The 22,450-nt window shown below is 36.5% G+C and overlaps 1 long non-coding RNA gene and 1 other non-coding gene across 3 annotated transcripts in view; both read right to left on the bottom strand.

Moving 5' to 3' along the window:
- The window catches only part of LOC123334765, a 180,615-nt gene that overhangs the window by 112,214 nt on the left and 45,951 nt on the right, over positions 1–22,450 (bottom strand). The window lies entirely within an intron of this gene.
- Positions 15,889–15,961, bottom strand: TRNAC-GCA. Its single transcript has one exon. It is a non-coding gene; the product is annotated as a tRNA-Cys (tRNA).

Here is a 22,450-nt window from a genome sequence, read left to right as displayed (position 1 = left end):
GGGCCCTCTTGTTACAACCTTAAAACTCATGCAAAATTTGCATCTTACCATGTAATTTTAGCATAAAAACTATTTTAAATTCTATTAATTAATAAAAAACCACAAAAACTAACTTTTCTAACTTGTCACACTGACTAGTAGACATTATATAATAAGATTTATTCTAAGGATTTTGTAAATTAAAGACTCAGTATTTCTCCATTTCAGAGAGACAGACATTCCTCCCAGTCCTAAACACACTGATGGTAGTCTACAAAGACTTAAGCATGTTTGCCCCTGGCTATCCTCAGACCTTATTTCCTCTACATTTCTCTCGACTCAGTTCAGTCACAAACCTTCTTGTTATTTGTCAAATATTTAAATCAAGCTTCCATAGCAGCATAAATTTATGGTTTCTCCACCTGATATTTACATGGCTCACTTCCTCTCTTTGGTTAGATTTTTACTTCAGTGCCTTATTCTCTGAGAGTTCTGCCCTTGCCATGCCTCTAAAATAATCCTCTTCCTCCATTCATGTGCTTAAAAAAAAACAGCCTTATATTCTATTTTGTGCTGATCAGCATATTAACTTATCTGTTTCCCCTTCTAGCCCTATGTGGTCAGGGACTTTTTTCATTGTTTATATGAATCATGGTTGTTAATTGCAAAAATAGCTAACCCATATTTATCATAAACAGCAATAAATTTATTAAAAGTTTGTAGTTGCTCATTGACTCTCCAGGAGGCAAGATTACCCAGACTGGGAGGTTAAGACACCAGAAAAAGTGTGGAAGGCTCACAGTGGGGATGGATCAATGCACTCCATCACAATTGCCACCAGAGCCAGATACCACTGTCCACATGCTGACAATATCCTATCTTGGAAGTCCAATTTTTCAGCTATGGGGGCTCTAACCTATCAAGAAAATCATTTAGAAAAGTACCCTCTTTGGTATCTGCTTCCTATAGTTCTTCCTTTCAGGACCAAAGTTTGGAGTACGTGCATGTGATTAGTGAATTCTAGGTCACAAAGCTGAGCTCTGGATCAAGGACAGTGGCAATAAAAGTTTAGTTTCAGCTTTCTCATTTGAGAAGTGTGGTTCCTAACATAGAAAATCCCCTATATGGACGAAAACTGCTCAAAATGTGCTACATGGCCAAAGAAAAAAAAAGCAAATGTGCATGACCACGTATTCCCAGCACCTAGAACAGTGTCAATCACACTTGGAGCATTCTGTAAAAGTTGCTAAGTAGATGAGTGACATATTATGTTCATGTTCAGGTGATCAAGCCAATCAACCTTAAGGGAAATGAACCCTGAATACTCATTGGAAAGACTGATGCTGAAACTCCAGTATTTTGGTCACCAGATGTGAACAGCTGACTCATTGGAGAAGTTCCTGATGCTGGGAAAGATTGAGGGCAGAAGGAGAAGAGGGTGATGGCTGAATGGCATCACATATGCAATGGACAGGAACTGGGCAAACTTTGGGAGATGGTGAGGGACAGGGAGGCCTGGAGTGCTGCAGTCCATGGGGTCTCAAAGAGCAAGGACAACTGGTCGACTGAACAATGAGGGGTCAGAATATTTTGAAAGCTCTATTTGTACAAATTAGGATTAACATGCATCAACAGCTCTTTTCCAGTGTTTTGGTGTAATGTTTTTAAGTATATACACCATATACTACATAACATTCTCAGTTGATGTGAGGACAGCACCCTATAATCAAGTCTATTACGATTTCTGTACTGAAACATATAACACATACTTAGTAAGGTAAAGTAACATAAAGACTAAAAATAGCCTCACATGAGTTTTTTGTTCCCAAATAAACTATATAATTACCTTATAACTAGCTATATAACTAGATTTTGAAATTGAGAATAAGAGATTATAGACCTGTAAATGAATCAAGTATAAATGAAGACATTAGCGTATTTACTGTTTCTGTGGTCAACATTCATTTAACTTCAATTTACTTTTAGTGCTCTGATTTTGACATGGAAACTAAAGACATTCATTTTTTTTGCCTTTTGATTAAGAATATTCAGCCTAGAAGAAAATGGGTAAATTTATATTTCCTAGACTACCTTCTTCTCCATAAACATAAAACTCATGGTTTACTAGAGTCTCTACATTTTACCATTTCAGACTGAGTAGTTCAGTCTACTTCCCAAGCCCTGGTGAGTGTCTCATTGACATAATTAACAACTTTATTTTTTCTGATCTGTATACTTAGAATCTCATATTACCTCACTCTATTTGTTATCTTACAATTGTATTTGAATTTATTTTTTTTTTCAGTACTTACTAAAGTCCCCAGCTGACACATAATTTAAAGAGGCTGTTAAAAAAATAGCCTTCTCAAAATAAATTAAGATTTCAAGATGCAGAAATAAGCAATAAACCATTCTTGTACCTGATCATTGTCCATTCAGCCAGAATTAACTCAAATATCACTGTCTAATGTTCAGAAAACCTCTCTACTAAGTAATTATTTGGCAAGAATTGCATACCACACCATAATTACCAATGCTGATTTTCTTCCCTATACACATGAACATACATTATTTACTGACAATAACTAGAGCTATCCCTAGATCTTCAGTACTCAAGAAATATGTTTTATTTACAACAATTTCTGTCAAAATATTGACCAATGTTCCCTGTTGTTTCTATCTGATTTCAGATGTTCCTATCTGATCTTTACAAAGTATAGTGTTATTTGAATAGGAGAAACCAATTTAATTGCAACAATAGGTTTGGTATCTAATATTTTTAAACTATGAAAAAGTGTTACAGATATTACAATGTATTTTGCAATCATGAATAATTTCTAGCTTTCACATGGAGCAATGTTATTTTGGAGAAGGCTTTCACAGTAATGCTAACTGCAAGATACTTTTAGTTTTATTTACATTTCACTTATATTCATCTTTTCTAATTAAAAATTAATAGTTTTTAATAGTTTGTTAATAGGTTCCAGAAATCTTATACGTTATATGTTTAGAAGACAAATGAATTCAAATCTTTCATATATGTAAACTTTTGCCAAACACCTCAAAGAATTCTTCCTCAAGAATAATGAATTCTTTGACAATGGTCATTGGAAGGGAAAAGAAAAGTAGTTAAGGGAAAACTGTCATCAATCCCACCACCATGCTCTATGATATACTTAAATTCAGAATATCTCAACACAGTGCAACATATCCTATTTCTAATATCCAATGTCATGGACACAAATATGAAAAAAATATGGAGAGATGTCTTGATTAGAGGAAGCCTCTCAACACTGATAATTAAAATTGCCACTTTTTCCCTTAGTATGTTTACTCCATCAAAATACAGCATGGAGAGATTCTGCCAAGCTTGGGAAAAGTGCTTTTCTTTTGTAGACTGAAAGGAGACATTTTGAAAGGAAAAATGGGAATAGAGACCCAGCAAGAGACCAAAACTGCAGTTGTATTTTTAAGAAGTAAATATGGAAACTTAAAATTTGAATATTAACTATCTTAATATTTATGCCTATGCTGCCCCCTTGTAAGTTTTTATAAGCCCCAGTATGTATATACTAATTTAAGGACCAAACTCTAGGATGACCATCCTACATCGTAATCTCTCCTTTCCCACACAAAAGCCAACTCTGAAGTGCCTTGATTTGAGAGTCCTAGATTTAGATTTTTGATATCAGTGAACTTTATTTCCAGGATAGGTAGTAGGGCTTGTCATGTGTGCATAACCCAGGTGTTCTGTGCCTAGAAAATTTCAAGTTCTCTGATCACATAAAGTCCATATTCTTCTTAAAATTTAGAATGAAATGAAGTAGATAAGGACTCCAAAGTGTAGATTCCTTCCTAGTATGGTATCCTTTCTCCACTCTCTGTAGCCATGATTTCTCTTTCAGGCAAAGCAAACTTTGTCAGCCTCCTCCCCCAAACTTCTGGCATTCAGTTATGTTGCTAAGTGTTTTCCCTCCCTGATTCACTCAGGTTTTGTTAGGAAACTGAAAAAATTCTCAACTTTAATCATACTAATTAATTATTTATCCCCATTCTGATTATGGAGAAGGACCCATAACACATTTAACCCTCAAAAAATATCTTCCACCAATTTGCCTAAATAAAAAGAATTGCTTTTCTAAGAGGAATTCTTACACAAGTATATTCTGTTAGAATATTATGCTCAATATCAGTCTCCTTATTTTTTCTTGCTTTTCCTGCTCAGGACTCTTCATGTCTTTGTTCTGTAGCTGAAATGCAATTGACCCTATTATTCAGAGAATATTCCCATATTGCTGTCTTTAGAATAATATAAATTTTATTTTATGTGGATTATTTTAATAAATTTTCTAAGAATTTTGATATTTTTTATATTATTAAATCCATGGAAAAAAAAGTTTCCATTGATCAATACTGAGATATTTGTTACATTTAGTTTTCTTTGCTTGTATACTATCTAGTGATCCTGACTATACATCCTTTGATCTCAAAATACTTTTTCCACTTCTAAACTTTGAAAACTAAAATGTTTTGTTACTTTATATACATTTAAGAACCTGTTATGGGACATTAACATTGAAATACAATATTTGGTCTTTTAATTAGCCATGGTATATGGAGAGTCTAAGTCAAAGAAGATATAAAAATTAAAGCTTGGACATTCAATATATTATTATCTAATCATGCTATCTAATAATATTAATAGTATTGTATCTTTACAGTTGGATTTCCTGGAATGTACTCTCCTAGAACAGTGTATTTCAACACTGGCTATTGCTGGAATCACCAATTGGGCGAACCACAGAATGGAGAACAATAATACCAAACCAAGTTCTCACACTACTGTGAAGGTTCTGAATCCCATGTCAGGCCTCCAGCCTGGGGAGCTGACAAAGGGACTGGGAATCCTCAGGGGATCTGGCGTTGAGGGCCAATGGGATTCGATTACAGAATTTCCAGAGGACTGAGGGTAACAGAGACTCCAGTCCTGGAGGGCACACACAAAATTTGGCACATGTCAACATGGGAGACTGAACCAAAACTACCTGCTGTAGAGGGACTTCTGTAGATGTGTGGGTCAACAGGTCTCACCACAGGGATAGGAGCCCTTGGCATAAACCCTCTTAGAGACTGCCATTAACCCTCAGGCTAAACTACTACTAGGGAAGGAGTGCAACCCCATCCATCAGCAGATAATTGGATTAAAGCTTTACTGAGCAAGGCCCTGCTGACCAGAGCAAGACCCAGTTTTTCAAAACTATTGCCAATCCTTCCCATCAAGCTTTCACAAGCCTCTTAGCCTCATCTTTTGGAGGGCAGAGTGAAGAATCAAGAAGCAGCACAATCTCATAGCAGCTAAAACAAAAACTATATTACAGAAAAAGCAGATAGTTATATCTCAGATGAAGAGAAAAGATAATATCCCAGAAAAACAACTAAATGAGGTGGAGATAGGCAACCTTCCAGAAAAAGAATTCAGAATAATGATAGTGAAGATGATACAGGATCTCAGGAAAAGAATGGAGGCAAAGATTGAAAAGATGCAAGAAATGTTTACCAAAGACCTAGAAGAACTAAAGAACAAACAAAAGAGATGAATAATACACTAGAAGGAATCAATAGCAGAATAAATGAGGCAGAAGAATGGATAAATGATCTGAAGCACACCAGGCTTCCCTATCACTGACTCCCAGAGCTTGCTCAAACTCATCTCAATCAAGTTGATGATGCCATACAACCCTCTCATCCACTATCCTCTTCTCCTCCTGTCTTTGATCTTTCCCAGCATCAGGGTCTTTCCCAAATAAGTCAGTTCTTTGCATCAGGTGACAAAAGTATTGGAGCTTCAGCTTCAGCATCAGACCTTCCAATGAATATTCAGGACTGATTTCCTTTAGGATGGACTGGTTGGATCTCCTTGCAGTCCAAGGGACTCTCAAGAGTCTTCTCCATCACCACAGTTCAAAAGCATCAATTCTTTGGCACTCAGCTTTCTTTATAATCCAACTCTCACTTCAATACATGACTACTGAAAAACCATAGCTTTGACTAGACGGACCTTTCTTAGAAAAGTAATGGCTCTGCTTTTTAATATGCTGTCTAGGTTGGTCATAGCTTTTCTTCCAAAGAGTAAGCGTCTTTTAATTTCATGACTGAGGTCACCATCTGCAGTGATTTTGGAGCCCAAGAAAAAAAGTTTCTCACTGTTTCCATTGTTTCTCTAACTATTTTCCATGAAGTGATGGGACTGGATGACATGACCTTAGTTTTCTGAATGGTGAGCTTTAAGCCAGCTTTTTCACTCTCCTCTTTCACTTTCATCAAGAGGCTCTTCAGTTCCTCTTCACTTTCTGCGATAGGGTGGTGTTATCTGCATATCTGAGGTTATTGATATTTTTCTCACAATTGAGAACATTTCTTATTCTCAATTTCTCCCCAGAATATTGATTCCAGCTTATGATTCATCCAGCCTGGCATTTCACACGATGTACTCTGTGTATAAATTAAACAAGCAGGGTGAACAATATACAGTCTTGACGTACTCCTTTCCCAATCTGGAACCAGTCTCTTGTTCCACGTCCAGTTCTAAATGATGCCTGTTGACCTGCATACAGATTTCTCCAGAGTCAGATAAGCTGGTATTCCCATCTTTTGAAGAATTTTCCATAGTTTGTTGTGATCCACACAATCAAAGGTTTGGTGTAGTCAATAAAGCAGAAGGAGATGTTTTTCTGGAACTTTCTTGCTTTTTCTATGATCCAACGGATGTTGGCAATTTGATCTCTGGTTCCTCTGCCTTTTCAAAAACCAGCTTGAACATCTGGAAGTCAGTTCACATATTGTTGAAGGCTAGTTTGGAGTATTTTGAGCATTAATTTGCTAGCATGTGAGATAAGTGCAATTGTGTGGTAGTGTGAACATTCTTTGGCGTTGCCTTTCTTTGGGATTAGAATGAAAACTGACCTTTTCCCATCCTGTGGCCACTGCTGAGTTTTCCAAATTTGCTGGCATACTGAGTGCAGCATTTTAATAGCATCATCTTTTAGGATTTGAAATAGCTCAACTGGAATTCCATCACTTTCACTAGCTCCAACACCTCCACAAATTGTAATTATTTTACATTGTTAAGTTGATCATGTTCCCATTATCGCTTGTAATTGCAATTGTCTTTTATTGTCTGGCTATTGATAGTGAAAACAATTGTGATTATGCAACTATTATTCAATACCATTGCATCATTATTGGTCAACATAAATATAACAGAACTCCGTATCACCAAAACTAGGATCTAAGAGAAAAACCTGTAATCACTTTTTAAAATCCAAATGCTTATCAGAACTACCTTGAAATTTTTTGAAAAATACAAATTCTCAGGTATTCCTTTTTTTCCTGAGAGCTCCAGATATATTTCTGATGAGCAGTCATGTTTAAAAACAGCTGAACTATGATAATTTTTTATTTTTATCTAGTTTATTTCACATTTTCTATTTCATATTTAGACTTTATTTTTTTGGGCTCCAAAATCACTGAAGATGGTGACTGCAGCCATGAAATTAAAAGACGCTTACTCCTTGGAAGGAAAGTTATGACCAACCTAGATAGCATATTCAAAAGCAGAGACATTACTTTGCCAACAAAGGTGCGTCTAGTCAAGGCTATGGTTTTTTCAATGGTCATGTATGGATGTGAGAGTTGGACTGTGAAGAAAGCTAAGCACCGAAGAATTGATGCTTTTGAACTGTGGTGTTGGAGAAGACTCTTGAGAGTCCCTTGGACTGCAAGGAGATCCAACCAGTCCATTCTGAAGGAGATCAGTCCTGAGTGTTCTTTGGAAGGAATGATGCTAAAGCTGAAACTCCAGTACTTTGACCACTTCATGCGAAGAGTTGACTTATTGGAGAAGACTCTGATGCTGGGAGGGATTGGGGGCAGGAGGAGAAGGGGATGACAGAGGATGAGATGGCTGGATTGCATCACCGACTCGATGGACGTGAGTCTGAGTGAACTCCGGGAGTTGGTGATGGACAGGGAGGCCTGGCGTGCTGCTATTCATGGGGTCGCAAAGAGTCGGACATGACTGAGCGACAGATCTGATCTGATCTGATTTCATATTTAGTGTTTCCATTTCATTTAGTTTATGTTCTCACATTTCTCCATCTCTATTTTTTTGCTGTTGTTGTTCTTTCTCAAGCCTTTACCAAGTATAAAGGCTTTCAGATTTCCTCAATTTTTATTACTTTAATTATCTACATTTTTTTTTACTTTATAATATTGTATTGGTTTTGCCATACATCAACATGAATCCGCCACTGGTGTACACGTGTTCCCAATCCTGATCCCCTCTCCCACCTCCCTCCCCATACCATCCCTCTGGGTCATCCCAGCGCACCAGCCCCAAGCTTCCTGTATCCTGCATCAAACCTGGACTGGCGATTCGTTTCTTATATGATATTATACATGTTTCAATGCCATTCTCCCAAATAACCGCCCCCCCCCCGAGTCCAAAATACTGTTCTATACAATGTGTCTCTTTTGCTGTCTCCCATAGAGCAGGCAATGGCACCCTACTCCAGTACTCTTGCCTGGAAAATCCCATGAACGGAGGAGCCTGGTAGGCTGCAGTCCATGGGGTTGCTAAGAGTCAGACACAATTGAGCAAATTCACTTTCAGTTTTCACTTTCATGCATTGGAGGAGGAAATGGCAACCCACTCCAGTGTTTTTTTCCTGGAGAATCCCAGGGACGGGGGAGCCTGGTGGGCTGCCATCTATGGGGTTGCACAGAGTCGGACACGACTGAAGTGACTTAGCATAGCATGCAGGGTTATCATTACCATCTTTCTAAATTCCATATATGTGTTAGTATACTGTATTGGTGTTTTTCTTTCTGGCTTACTTCACTCTGTATAATAGGCTCCAGTTTCATTCACTTATTTAGAACTGATTCAAATGTATTCTTTTTAATGGCTGAGTAATACTCCATTGTGTATATGTACCACAGATTTCTTATCCATTCATCTGCTGATGGACATCTAGGTTGTTTCCATGTCCTGGCTATTATAAACAGTGCTGCAATGAACATTGGGGTACACGTGTTTCTTTCAATTCTGGTTTCCTCAGTGTGTATGCCCAGCAGTGGGATTGATGGGTCGTATGGCAGTTCTATTTATAGTTTTTTAAGGAATCTCCACACTGTTCTCCATAGTGGCTGTACTAGTTTGCATTCCCACCAACAGTGTAAGAGGGTTCCCTTTTCTCCACACCCTCTCCAGCATTTATTGTTTGTAGATTTTTGTATCACAGCCATTCTGACTGGCATGAAATGGTACCTCATTTTGGTTTTGATTTGTTTGCATTTCTCTGATAATGAGTGATGTTAAGCATCTTTTCGTGTGTTTGTTAGCCATCTGTATGTCTTCTTTGGATAAATGTCTATTTAGTTCTTTGGCCCATTTTTTGATTGGGTCATTTATTTCTCTGGAATTGAGCTGCAGGGGGTGCTTGTATATTTTTGAGATTAGTTGTTTGTCAGTTGCTTCATTTGCTATTATTTTCTCCCATTCTGAAGGCTGTCTTTCACCTTGCTTATAGTTTCTTTTGTTGTGCAGAAGCTTTTAATTTTAATTAGATCCCATTTGTTTATTTTTGCTTTTATTTTCATAGAAAAACTTTTGTAGACATATATATAAATATAGATAATATATATTTTTTAGAAAATTATGACTTTTGCCTAACTTAAAAAGTTATAACATTTTGATCTCACTTGTTGGACTTAGTATGAATAGAATGATAGGTTTCTAATAAAAAAAAAAACACAGATATGCAACAAGCAACAAAGGTTTACTGTAGAACATAGAGAACTATAGTCAATATCATGTATTAACCTATGATGGAAAACAATTTCAAAAACAATATATGTGTATTTTTATAACTGAAACACCTTGCTATGCACCTGTAACATTGTAACTCAACTATACTTCAATATAATATATCTATTTATTTAAAAAATAATAATATAATAAAGTGAGTACATGTTTCCCTTTAATTTCCAATTATGGCAACTTCTAATTTTAAAAATTATTATTCATTGTAGCAACAAATATATAATGAAATTAAACTAGCAAAATGTATGTAAGAACTCTATGTACAAAATTATAAAATGTTTTTGAAAGCAATTACATAAGATGTAAATTTTACATAGAGACAAATAATATTGTGGAGAGGAAAGCTCTATGTAAAAAAAAAAATTCAGTTCCTTCCAAGTTAACATGCAGATTTAATACCAACCTTCCCAAAAGAATTTTCCCTTTATAGTTTTGAAAGCTAATTCTCAAATGTTCCTGGAAGATCAAAGACTCAGGTCCAAGATACCCTTAATGAAGACCAGGTGAAAGGATCAAGATGCAAAATATCAGTTTCTTATAAAGTACAGTTTGCATCAGAATGGCAATAAACATGTAGACCATCAACTCAATATAATTCAACTATTTTTTCAACACCTGTTATATATACTGATTTTTTAAGTTTTGGTGATATAGTAATGATAGAGCAAATAAAACTAAAATTCTGTGGAGTTTCTATAATTGAGAGGAAAGCAATACATGAGATGAATAAGTAAAATATAATATCTCAGATAGTGATAGATGCTATGAAGAAATATTAAAAGAGGAAGGCAATAGAATGTACAAAATGTGTAAAATGTGTGTGGTTGTGAAGGAGCAGATGAGATTCAATTTAAATAAAAAAATCCAAGAAATCCTCATTGGGAAGGTTACACAGGGGTCAAAAATAAATAAAAAATGATAAATGACACAAAGAACTTGGATGTATTACAATGGACATCAATAGAGAAATTATTATTTAGTGAATGATTCTGAGATAATTAGTTAACAATACAAATGAAAAGTAAAATGTCTATAATCCTAAAATAGTAATATTTTTGAAAATTCAGTTAAATATATGGTAGACATACACATGTCCTTAGTTGCTCAGTGATGTCTAACTCTTTGCGACCCCATGGACTGTACTCCACAAGGCTCCTCTGTCTATGGGGATTCTTCAGGCAAGAATACTGGAGTGAATTGCCATTTCCTTCTCCAGGGGATCTTCCCAGCCCAGGGATTGAACCCAGGTCTTCCACAATGCAGGTGGATTCTTTACCATCTGAGCCACCTGGGAAGCCCCCAGGGAAGAGCCACCAGGGAAAACAGACAGACAGACAGACAGACAGACACACGCACACACACACACACGATGGATTATTACAATGAAATTTTGTCATTTGCCACAACGTGAATGGACATGGACTTAGGCTTAGTGAAACAAATCAGACAGAGAAAGACAAATACTGTGTTTTCACTTATATGTAAAACCTAAAATATATACAAAATATAACAAAATAAAAAGAGAATCACAGATACAAAGAACAACCTAGTGGTTGCCAGAGGGGAGATGAGAGGGGAGAGGGAAAAATAGGTGAAGGGGATTAAGGGGTACAAACTACTAGTCATAAGAGTTATCAAGATATCGTGTACATAGTCATTATTTTATAATAACTTTATATGGAGTATAAACCATAAAATACTGAACTATTATGTTGTACACCAGGAACAAACAGAACGTTGCAAGTCAACTATACTTAATCATGTTGATGTATGGCAAAACCAATACAATATTGTAAAGTAAAAAAATAAAAATAAAATAAACAGAATTTTGATTTTCAAAAAAAAAAAAAAGTAGACAAGCACGAGTGACCAAATCTCAAAAGTATTTAGAAAATGTTAAAATATGTTTTTGGACATTGGAATAGGGAGGGTTTTAAAAATAAGATCCCAAGAAGATCAAATCATAATGGAAAATACATATTTGACTACATTAAAATGACTCAAAAGATATAAGCTGCAAACTTGGAGAAGATACTTTAAACCACTTATAGAATTCATATCCAAAATGTGTTAAAAGTTTTACAAATTAGTAAGAAACTGGCATTAAATAGAAAATATTCAATTAGAATATAATTAGAATACACAAGAAATGAAACTGCGAACATACGCTGGATCATCGCAAAAGCAAGAGAGTTCTAGACAAACATCTACTTCTGCTTTACTGACTATGCCAAAGCCTTTGACTGTGTGGATCACAATAAACTGTGGAAAATTCTGAAAGAGATGGGAATACCAGACCACCTGACCTGCCTCTCGAGAAATCTGTATGCAGGTCAGGAAGCAACAGTTAGTCCTGGACATGGAAAACAGACTGGTTCCAAATTGGGAAAGGAGTACGTCAAGGCTGTATATTGTCACCCTGCTTATTTAACTTATAATGCAGAGTATATCATGAGAAACCCTGGGCTGGATGAAGCACAAGCTGGAATCAAGATTGCCAGGAGAAATATCAATAACCTCAGATATGCAGATGACACTGCACTTATGGCAGAAAGTGAAGAGGAACTCAAAAGCCTCTTGATAAAAATGAAAGGAGAGTGAAAAAGCTGGCTTAAAGCTCAACATTCAGAAAACTAAGATGGCATCTGGTCCCATCACTTCATGGCAGATAGATGTTTCCCCAAACAGTGGAAACAATGACAGACTTTATTTTTTGGGGCTCCAAAATCACTGCAGATGGTGACTGCAGCCATGAAATGAAAAGATGCTTGCTCCTTGGAAGAAAAGCTATGACCAACCTAGACAGCGTATTCAAAAGCACAGACATTACTTTGCCAACAAAGGTCTGTCTAGTCAAAGCTATGGTTTTTCCAATAGTCATGTATGGATGTGACAATTGGACTATAAAGAAAGCTGAGTGCTGGAGAATTGATGCTTTTGAACTGTGGTATTGGAGAAGACTCTTGAGAGTCCCTTGGACTGCAAGGAGATCTAACCAGTCCATCCCAGAGGAAATGGAAGGACTGATGCTGAAGCTGAAACTTCAATACTTTGACCACCTGATGCAAAGAACTGAAACATTGAAAAGACCCTGATGCTGGGAAAGATTGAAGGCAGGAGGAGAAGGGGACAACAGAAGATGAGATGGTTGGATGGCATCACTGACTCAATGGACATGGGCTTCAGTAAACTCTGGGACTTGGTAATGGACAGGGAGGTCTGGCGTGCTGCAGCCCATGCGGTCACAAAGAATCAGACACAACTGAGCAACTGAACTGAACTCACTGAGACCACTCAGTGAAGACAAAGGAGGAAACAAAATACAAACCACAAAGAGGTATTTGATGAGAGAAAGTATGAATGATTAATCAAAACATTAAAAGATGTACAAACTCATTAGTAATCAGGGAAATTAATTTTATAATGAACTATCCTTTTATATTACTAAATTGGAAAACATAAAACTATCTATACAAAGTTGTGGTCAGGATATGGAATACTGAGAACTCAATCTACTAATTGTGGAACTGACTACTGGTATAATCTCTTCAGAGACCTACATGATACATATACTCTCTTAGATACATATTTTTCATAATAAAAGATAATCACTCACTGGTCTGTACAATAAGCCATATGTGTTCAAATATTAGCTTCTTTTCTTTGGCAACAACAACTCAGTGCTATCAGTTGCCTCCATTTTAACTATAAGACAAACTATGAGCTGGCAAAATTAAGTTGGAAAGAAATCTCCATAACACAGAGTTTGAGAGTTCAGTAGACAGAGTGTCTCAGTAAGGTCTCTCCAGGTATGTGGCATTTGAGTCAAGACATGAAAGAAGTTTTGGGGAAGATCAAACAAATAGGCAAGGCAAAGTCATTGAAGCTGTGATGGGTCTATTCTTTCCAGGAAGAGTGAAATGATCAGAATGAACTGGGACCATAGAAGATAAGAGCTAATAGGGTGCTACTGGGCATTGAGAAAACTTGGGCTTTACCCACTTAAAAATATAAGCAGAGGCATGGTACAGTCTGACATATGCTTTCTAAGAACAAACTGGCTGGTTGCTCTTCTGAGCATGAACTCTAGGATAAAGTCAGGGCAGAAGTAATGCCATCAGTCAGGAGATGCTGACACTAAAGCAGCCAATGACAGCCATGGACAAGTGACACAGTTCTGAAAAATAGATCTGGTATGTAAAGGAAAAAGGAATTAAGAGTGACTCCAAGATTTTTAGCTTGGACACATGGCAGATAATAAAGTGAAAACTGGCTACATAACACTAGCCACATATTTTCCTTTAGCATTTTCTCCCATACTGTTCCCTAGTTTGGTGAAACCCATCATTCTCTGTTTACTCAGGAATCAGATATCAGAAGATCACTTTAACGTTCACTTTAATAACACCGATAATTAGATTTAAAAATTTCTCTAGATATATGAGAATATGTGAAATTACAGATGCCCACTGCTAAATTTGCTGATGAACTTTTTTTAATTTTGAGGGTATAACAAGCAGAGTTAGGAAGTAAGAAGAAAAAAATGTCTTGTTGGCTTTCCTTTGAGATCTCACTTTAAAAGAGAGTTCTCTTATTTTAACAGTAAGACCAATCTTTGGGAATTGCTGGCTAGCTGACAGGCAAGAGTGACTTCGTTCTTTTCAAAAAGATCTGGAGGCTGCAGACAAGACTCAGCATGGCAGCTATTATAATTAGAAGAGAAATTGCATGTACTCTAGAAAATTCATCATCCCCAATGGGTATCATGCTATCATGTTTATGCCAAAACATTAAGATCAATGTAGGGCATGAACCCAAAGTGAAGAGGGCAATTTGAATTTAGGACAGTCTGTTTTATCTCCAATGTGTATGCTTCAGGGGAGGAAAGGATTAGAATCAAGGAGAAAAGAGATAATGTAAATGAACTGTTAAAGGCTAAGTATTTTACTGTTTTTACTATAAGCACTATTTTCCTCTGATCCATGTATGATGAGCCAACCACATCTAAGTCGAATGCTGTAACATTTTCTTTTTAAAAATAAAAGCTTTTGAATAAATGTGAGATCAATATTTAGGCACAGAGCCATACTGAGAATACAACAAGTTGGTATTTTGCCAGTGACGTTTTACCAAGTCATTGCGGCTGATTAGTGCTGTTTTGTGGCTTATTAAAAGAATTTTAACTTGTCAAGCCTTCTGTACCTGGTGGAGCCTAATTTTTACGAATTGCTGATGGCTTTACTTCCCTGAAATTCCTTGACTGCTGCCTGAACTTCCTTACTTTCCTCAGCACTGCCCCATCCATTTTCTACTGTAGATTAAGGATCTATTCATTGTTATCATATTGATCATATGTACATGTGAGTGTGTGCTTGTGTCTATGTGTGTGTGTGAGAGAGAGCACGCTATTCTATTTTAGGTGTCCTATGTGTAGCCAGTCATTCAAAGTTTGTCTCTTCAAAAGCTAATCCTGGAGAACAAGATGATGGAGGAGTAAGCAGACCTGTCTTCATGGATACATGAGGAAAACACCTTCAGACACAGAAGTGCAGGCAGAACACCAGCTGACAGCAGACAGGAGTACCTGACCAGCAGAAAAGAATATATAGACATGCAAAACTCGAGATCAAGCCCGCCCTGAGCCTTTAGAGTGGGAGCACTGACTTCAAGACCCTAGACTACCAGAGAACTAACCCTAGGGAGTATCAAACAGTGAGAACTCACACAAAGGAAACTGCTTGAATACAGGACCCAGCATCACCCAACCACCAGTAGCACCCTGTGCAGGGCACCTCATCTAAACAAGAAACAAAACAAAAATACAAACCCAATCATCAGCAGACAGGATTACCACCTCACTCAGCCTTGCCCATCAGAGGAAAAACAAACAAACCTTAAGTGAAAGTGAAGTCACTCAATCATGTCCATCTCTTTGGGAGCCCATGGATTGTAGCTTACCAGCTCCTCCATCCATGGGAGTTTCCAGGCAAGAAGGAGTGGGCTGCCATTTCCTTCTCCAGGAGATCTTCCCTGACCCAGGGATTGAACCTGGGTCTCTTGCATTGCAGGCAGACGCTTTACCATCTGAGCCACCAGGGAAGTCCTGACCAACTTTAGGAAGGCAGAAACCAAAAGAAGAAAGAATTCAACCTTGAAGCCTAGGAAAAGGAGACCTCAATCACAATAAGTTAAAAAAGAATAATAAAAAGGCAGAGACATACTACATAAATGAAGGAACAAACTAGAAATACAGAAGTCCAAATAAATAAAGAGGAAATAGGCAAACTATTTGAAAAATTATTCAGAATAATGATAGTAAAGATAATAAAAAACCTTGAAAAAGAATTCAGAATGATGATAGTAAAAATGATCAAAAACCTTGAAAACAAAATAGAGAAAATGCAAGAATCAATTAACAAAGACCTAGAAGAATTAAAGAATAAACATACAGAGACAAGGAAGACAGTTACTGAAATTAAAAATACTCTAGAAGGAATCAATAGCAGAATATCTGAAGCTGAAGAACAAATCAGTGTGCTGGAAGATAAAATGGTGGAAATAACTTCTGAAGAGCAGAATACACTAGAAAGAATGAAAAGAACTAAGAATAATTTCAGAGACCTCTGGAACAATATCAAACACACCAACATTCGAATTATAGGGATCCCAGAAGAAGAAGACAAAAAGGATATGAGAAAATTTTTGAAGAGATTATAGTTGAAAATTTCCCCAACGTGGGAAAGGAAATAGTCAATCAAGTCCAAGAGGCAGGAAAGAGTCCCATACAGGAGAAACACGGCAAGACACATACTAATCTAACAAAGAAAAAACACAAAGAAAGAATATTAAAAGCAGCAAGGGAGAAGCAACAAGTAACATACAAGGCAAACTCCATATGCTTAACAGCTGACCTTTCAGCAGAAATTCTATAGGCCAGAAGGGAATGGCAGGATATATTTAAAGTACTGAAAGGGAAAAATCTACAGTGAAGATTACTGAACCTGGCAAGGATCTCATTCAAAATTGATGGAGAAATAAAAACCTTTTCGGACAAGCAAAAGTTAAGAGAATTCAGTACCACTAAATCAGCTTTACAACAAATGTTAAAGGGACTTATATAGTCAAGAAATACAAGAGAAGAAAAAAGATCTACAAAATCAACCCCAAACAATTAAGAAAATGGCAATAAGAACATATATATCAATAATTACTATAAATGTAAATAGATTAAGTGCTCCAACCAAAAGACACACTGGCTGAATGGATACAAAAACAAGACCCATATATATACTGCCTACAAGAAACCCACTTCAGACCTCAAGACACATATAGGCTGAAAGTGAGAGGATGGAAAAATATATTCCATGCAAATGGGAAGCAAAAGAAAGCTGGAATAGCAATCCTCATATCAGACAAAACTGACCTTAAAATAAAGAAGATTACAGGAGATAAGGAAGGACACTACATAATGATCAAGGGATCAATCCAAGATGAAGACATAACAATTGTAAATATCTATGCACCCAGCATAGAAGAACCTCAATACGTAAGACAAACACTAACAGACAGAAAAGGAGAAATTGTCCGTAACACAATAATAGTAGGAGACTAACGCTCCACTCACACCAATGGGCGAATTATCAAAATAGAAAACTAATAAGGAAACACAGGTCTTAAATGATACTTTAGATGAGATGGATCTCGTTGATATCTTTAGGACATTCCAACCAAATGCAGAAGAATACCCCTTCTCAAGTACACATGGAATATTCTCCAGGATAGACCACATCTTGGATCACAAATCAAACCTCAGTAAATTTAAGAAAATTGAATCATATCAAGCATCTTCTCTGACCACAATGCTATAAGACTAGATATCAATTACAAGAAAAAAAAAACTGTAAGAAACACAAACACACGGAGATTAAACAACATGGTTCTAAATAACAAACAGGCTACTGAAGAAATCAAAAGGGAAGTCAAAACATTACTAGAAACAAATGACAATGAAAACATGACAACTCAAAACCTATGGGATGCAGCAAAAGCAGTTCTAAGAGGGAAGTTTATAGCAATACAATCCTATCTCAAGAAACAAGAAGAACATCAAATAGACAACCTAACTTTAAACCCAAAATAACTGGAAAAAGAAGAACCCACCCCCCCTCCCAAATTAGAATAAAAGAAATCATAAAAATCAGAGCAGAAATAAATGAAAAAGAAATGAAAGAAACCATAGTAAAGATAATAAAACCAAAATATGGTTCTTTGAGAAGATAAACAAAATTGACAAACCTTTAGCCAGACTCATCAAGAACAAAAGAGATAAGAATCAAATTAACAAAATTAGAAATGAAAAAGGAGACAACACAGAAATACAAAGGATTGTAAGAGACTATTAAGAACAACTATATGACAATAAAATGGATAGCCTGGAAGAAATAGACAGATTCTTAGATAAGTTCAATCTTCCAAGACTGAACCAGGAGGAAATAGAAATTATGAACAACCCAATTATCGCACTGAAATTGAAGCTGTGATAAAAAAAAATCTCCCCAAAAACAAAAGCCCAGGACTAGATGGCTTCACAGGAGAATTCTATCAAACATTTAGAGAAGAGCTAATGCCTGTCCTTCTAAAACTCTTTCAAAAAATTGCAGAGGAAGGAATATTTCCAAACTCATTCTACGAGGCCACCATCACCCTGATACCAAAACCAGACAAAGACAACACACAAAAAAAGAAAAGTACAGGCCAATATCACTGATTAACTTAGATGCAAAAATCCTCAACAAAATTTTAGCAAACAGAATTCAGCAACACATCAAAAAGCTCATACACCATGATCAAATTGGGTTTATTTCAAGAATGCTAGGATTCTTCAATATATGCAAATCAGTGTGATACACCATATTAACAAATTGAAAGATAAAAACCATGTGATGATCTCAATAGATGCATAAAAAGCCTTCGACAAAATTTTTCTTCAAAAAATGGGCATAGAAGGAACTGACCTCAACATCGTAAAGGTCATATATGGTAAGCCAACAGCAAACATTATTCTCAATGGTGAAAAACTGAAAGCATTCCCCCTAAGATCAGGAACAAGTTAAGTGTGTTCACTTTCACCACTGTTATTTAACATAGCTCTGGAAGTCCTAGCTAGAGCAATCAGAGAAGAAAAAGAAATAAAAGGAATCCAGATTGAAAAAGAAGAAGTAAAGCTGTCACTGTGTGTAGATGACATGACCTTGTACATAGAAAAACCTAAAGACAGTATCAGAAAATTACTAGAGCTAATCAGTGAATTTAGCAAAGTTGCAGCATACAAAATCAATACACGGAAATCACTTGCATTTCTATATACTAACAATGAAAAATCAGAAAGAGAAATTAAGGAATCAATCCCATTTGCCATTGCAACAAAAAATTAAGTATCTAGGAATAAATTTACCTAAGGAGACAAAAGAAACATACATGGAAAATTATAAGACACTGATGAAAGAAATCGAAGATGACATAAACAGAGAGATATTTCTTGCTCCTGGGTAGGAAGAATCAATATTGTGAAAATGACTATACTACCAAATGCAGTCTACAGATTCAATGTAATCCCTATTAAAAACACATAAGATCTGCTGATTTTTAGAATCTTGCCATCCATTGTATGATTCCTTGGATTCACATAAAGTCTCCTATGTTGTCTGCTCCAAGCTCACATAATTGTTGATTCTCTCATTACACTCTAATATAAAGAGTCTAATCACAAGATGGTGATGAGTTAGTGATATGATATCCTGTACCTTGAAGAATTTCTTTAATGCAAAAGATTACCTTGTCTTAGGAAGATAACATTGTACCAGCTGACATTTAATTTGCTTTAGCTCACTAATGGTAGAATACCACTGGGAGTTATACATTAAAATTTTCATTCTCTTTTGATTTCTGGTAAAGGGTTGATGTATACTGCAAAGATCTAATCAAATGAAAATAGAGCAATAAAAGCTCTATAAATTTTGGCAACATCCTGTTGAGTTTTAAAATTTATTTTGAATTCATAAAAAAGCAATTTAGAAGAAAGCCTTTTTAAAAATTGTTTTTCTGGAAACTTTTGGGAACTCACTTTCAACCAGTTGAACTGTCTGGGCAAATCTCTCTCTGTAAGACAAGAAACCATAGAGAGGCCAGAAATGTTGCTAAATTTGATATTTTAGTTTAATGGCATTTCATAGAATCTTAGACTTCAAAAGTATCTTTGATATCATCTTGTGACAAGGAACTTACCATCTTTCAAGGCAACCCACTTTAGATATAATTTAGCAGTTAGCACTATAAATAGAACCTTGTTTTTTTAAAACATCAAAATCAAGTTTCTTTTTTGAGCATTCCTTTTTTCTTACTGGTCCCAGTTCTGCTTATTGTAACTAGACAGGCTAACTTTTAGTCTAGCACCAGACTCCCATAAGATATTTTTCCCTTTCCAGGATAAATATCTCCATTTCTTCCATCACTGGAACATAGGCTTTCCAGAATCTCACATTTTCTACCTGGCTTTCTTCTACACACGCATGTTGGACAACTAAAGATATGAACTCTAGGAAATACTCCAAAATGATTCACCTTATATGCCAAGTATGATGGGTTTTCCTGGTTTTCCTGATAGCTATTCCTGTTAGCTCAGTTGGTAAAGAATCTACCTACAATGCCAGAGACCCCAGTTCAATTCCTGGGTTGGGAAGTTCCCCTGGAGAAGGGAAAGGCTACCCACTCCAGTATTCTGGTCTGGAGAAGTCCATGGACTATATAGTCATGGGGTCACAAAGAGTTGGACACATCTGAACGACTTTCATTTTCACATAATGTGTTTTCAGATAAACAAGTTAAAAAGCATTCATTAAACAATTATTATAAATTATCTTAGAACATTTACCAGGCTCTGTCTCCTATTCCTGATTTCAAACTGTCTTATACTTTTCCTTGATTTGCATTCCACTGCCTATCCTTCAACCCCTACTGATGAAAGACCACTGGGATGATTTACCTAATTGCCTTGAGGAAATGATATTCATGCCCACATAACATTTGTACATTAGCAGTAACTGCCTTTAGTGCTCCAGATCCTACTTTTCAACAGTAGGAATGAGATCTTGAACCCAGAGAAAACTAACCATAACTAAACTGGATATTGTATTTTGCCTCTTGGTTGAAGCTACGACACTGGGGACATCTGAAGATCATCATCTGCTCAACTGCATGCTATCAGGAAAGATAACAAGACTGGGAATCAAGGACCCAGAGTTTTGTTTGACAGAATCTGGTCCTTCTTTTGATATATAAGTGCTCTGCTGTGCTTAGTCACTCAGTTGTGTCCAACTCTTTGCGATCCCATGGACTGTAGCCCACCAGGCTCTTCTATCCATGGGGATTGTTCAGGCAATAATACTGGAGTGGGTTGCCATGCCCTCCTCCAGGGGATCTTGCCAACCCAGGGATCGAACCCAGGTCTCCTGCACTGCAGGCAGATTCTTTACTATCCGATCCACTAGAGAAGCCCTTTGATACATATATTCAGATTCATTTCCATTGTAGGTTATTACAAGATACTGAATATAGTTCCCTGAGCTCTACAGTAAGTCCCTGTTGTTTATCTATTTTACACATAGTAGTTTGCATCTGTTAGTCCCAAACTCCTAATTTATTCCATCCTTCCCTTTTTCACCTTTGGTAGCCCCAAGTTTGCCTTTTGTCTGCGAGTCTCTTTCTGTTTTGTAAATAATGTCATTTGTATCATCTTTTTAGAGTCTACATATAAGTGGTATCATATGATATTTGTCTTTCTCTTGTCTGACCTACTTTACTTAATATAATAATCTCTAGGTCCATCCATGTTGCTGCAAATGGCATGGATCACATTCTCTTTTAGGCTGAACAATATTCCATTATATATATATGTGTGTGTGTGTATGCACATAATGCTCAGTCAGTCTTGTCTGACTCTTTGTGGCCCCATGGACTGTAGCCTGCCAGGCTCCTCTGTCCATGGAATTTTCCCGGCAAGAATATTAGAGTAAGGCTCCATTTCTTCCTCTGGGGGTCTTCCCAACCCAGGGATCGAACTTGTGTTTCTTGAGTCTCCTGCACTGTCAGGGAGATTTTTTTTACCAATAGCCAACACACACATATACACATTCCTTTATTCTTTATTCATTCATCTGTGGATGGACATTTAGGATGCTTCTGAGTCTTGACTGTTGTAAATAGTGCTGCTATGAACACTGGGGTGCATCTTTTCAAATTACAGTTTGTACCTCTTCTGGATATATGCCTAGAATAGGGATTGCTGGATTGTATAGTAACTCTATTTTTAGCTTTTTAAGGATGCTCCATACTGGCCCTTTTTCTTCTACTTCAGCTCTTACACATTTTCAGTACTGCTGTTTCATCTCTTGTTCTTCTTGCCACTGAATTTAGAGGTATAATGGGTTTTTACTGTTCTTTTTTTCAATGTCCTATACGTTGTTGGTTTCCCCAATCCTTTCTACACTTCTGTAAATAGCCTCTTTAGCTATTTATTTCAGCAGTATTGTT

Source organism: Bubalus bubalis, chromosome 8 (assembly GCF_019923935.1).
Source record: "Bubalus bubalis isolate 160015118507 breed Murrah chromosome 8, NDDB_SH_1, whole genome shotgun sequence".
NCBI classification, from domain to species: domain Eukaryota; kingdom Metazoa; phylum Chordata; class Mammalia; order Artiodactyla; family Bovidae; genus Bubalus; species Bubalus bubalis.
Note: the sequence above shows the minus strand (reverse complement) of the source record. Positions and strands in the feature narration are given on the sequence as shown.